Source organism: Gadus morhua, chromosome 4 (genome assembly GCF_902167405.1).
Source record: "Gadus morhua chromosome 4, gadMor3.0, whole genome shotgun sequence".
Taxonomy (NCBI): domain Eukaryota; kingdom Metazoa; phylum Chordata; class Actinopteri; order Gadiformes; family Gadidae; genus Gadus; species Gadus morhua.
In genome coordinates this window covers 26,263,286-26,265,785 of record NC_044051.1, presented here as the reverse complement: position 1 = coordinate 26,265,785, position 2,500 = coordinate 26,263,286, and positions in this window count along the sequence as shown.

The window sequence follows — 2,500 nt, the reverse complement described above, 5'->3', positions numbered from 1 at the left end:
GCATGACGTTGGTATCTGGCACCACCTGCGTCCCCCTGCCGACACATGACAGCTGGTGGCTGTCCTCTGCCCCATTTCGCTGTTAGCTTGTAAGGACCATGATACAACAACAAGACACAGAGGTGTGACATCATGAGGCTAATAGACTGATGGCAAATTTAACCCTTGCATATATTGATTATCAACTGAGGAGTGCTAGCATGATGCTAATAGCCAAGTGCTACCATGGAGCTATGAGCCGTGTGAATGTAAGCCTGCGTGATATTGTAAGGCATTAAGAAGAAAAGCATCCCTATGATTAACGTATTATATATTATTACTGTTATGGTGTGAGCATAGTAGCCGTGTAGCAGTATCGTAGCTAGCTACTTCAGGGGCCTTGGCCAGGGGGGTTTTGCTTTTCAAATGCCTGCCATTGACAAGCGTAATGTTTAATCTAATGTCATACATAATGTATGCATTTAAATTATAGGGTTAACAAGAAGACATTTTAAAAAGCAAATATATGGTGCTCACTTTTGTATGGCTACTAACAAAATATAAAACGCACATTGCTAATTTGGCACACAAATACGATCCACATAAACATACACACAAACACCCACACCCACACCCACACACACACATTCCCGCTATCCGCTTTGGCCCTTTATCGGGACATCCCCACACTGCATCAATCACAGTCTTGCAGGCTGGGAGATGGCGGGCAGCTGATGAGCTGATGAGAGCTATTTATGAGCATCCCTTAAAGCTAGCTAGGAGACAGAGATCACTAGCAGATGACTCTGAGGGCTCTGGGTATTACTGCTTTCCACGATGCCACTTCCCTTATCATTCCCATCTGACATTTAGAGGGTGAATGTATGTCTACTTTGTTAACCTGGGAAAAAAACTGGTTCCAGCATAAGTGTGGATAATAGACTGGGACTTTTTTATTGTGAAATAAAGTAGGATTTGTAGTATAGTTGAATTAGACTTTTAAATTTAAATTGGGGAATTCAATGCATGGCTTTTTTACAGGTAGTTATTTAAACAAACATAGCAACAAGCAATAATCTCTCGCCTTTATCTTTATTTTTTCTAAAGGGTCTTAACAATACTGTGAGTGTGACCTTCTTTAGCATGGGTGGTGATTCTGACGGCTGCTACTTTTCAGCCCACAGGTTGAAATGCTAATTGTCACCCAATAGTGAATAGCTAGCTAGCTTCACCGTCTTTTGTCAGCTAAACAAATTCTGTATGTTGCCATGAAAAAGAAAAATATAGAAAAAGTCTTTATAAGCCGGATTGAGTTATTGTGAGGGGAACTGAGTGGCAGAAGAAGAGATAGAGCGAGTGTGACTCGGTTTCTTCATCTGCCTGCTGGTTGCTTAGCGCAAAACATGCAACCGCCAAAAGAAAGGCGAGCAGGAAAGACTGAGAGAAAGAGAGAGAGAGAGAGAGAGAGAGAGAGAGAGAGAGAGAGAGAGAGAGAGAGAGAGAGAGAGAGAGAGAGAGAGAGAGAGCGCATCCCTTTAAACCATCTGGCCCCCGTCTGTTGCTCTTTAGGCCTGGTGGTAACTTCAGAGTCTGAAGATGAGCGTTGAGGGGGAATTACTGCCAAGCCCTTTCACTGATTCCAGAAAACAGTCTGCTGCAAATTACTCCGAAATATCAACTTAAAACCCTGGGCCGCCTCGCCCATTCACTCTCCCCCACGAGTTCATGACTTCCTCCACAAACAAGATGGAGAACGTGGGGTGGGGAAGGGGACCCGGAGCCACTCGAGGACCTCTTGCTCCTGATCCCGATCAAACATGGCAGTTATGCTAATTCGCCTCATTTTTTCGTTGGCCTGGACTACATGCATTCTTACCCAGCCGAGACCCCGCTCGGAATGTGCAGTTGTGGAGTTGTTTGAGAAGCTAGAGCACGAAACCATTGCCGCCACCGCTAACCGCCTCTTGACTTGAATGTTAATATATAATCACTAGCTATAACTTGTTTGCTACGCTGTATACTGTGGACAGGCAGTTCTCTCTGGTTTGCGTGTGTGTGCTTATTTTGCGGAGGGAGTGTCACGGTAGAACAGTAGTCAAAGGGGCGATCTGGGTGGGATCCTTCACTTCTTTTCTTCAGTATTTATCCTGCCAAGCGACAGAATGCGTAACGACATTCGACATCTCAAAATGTACATAATGTTCCTGGGTAAGGTTGTTTATAACCGTGTTGAACCGTACGGACGCTTACATGAAATGCTAACTTAAAATAAACAATGTGCAATGTGAGTTTAACTTTTGTAGGTATGTGTGTTTGAGCGGTACAACTTAAGGGAGAACACACTATAGGCCTAATAATTAATTGTGTGTTTTTGATTTTGTTGACTTCCATTAAATGCTTATATTCAGAGTCTAGTTGATTTACTTTATGTGCTGTGCAGAATTCTGATCTCTAATGAATCATTCAATCAGAGCCCTTAGTGATTTAATAATCTGTCCAATCAGAAACTGCGGTTCCAATG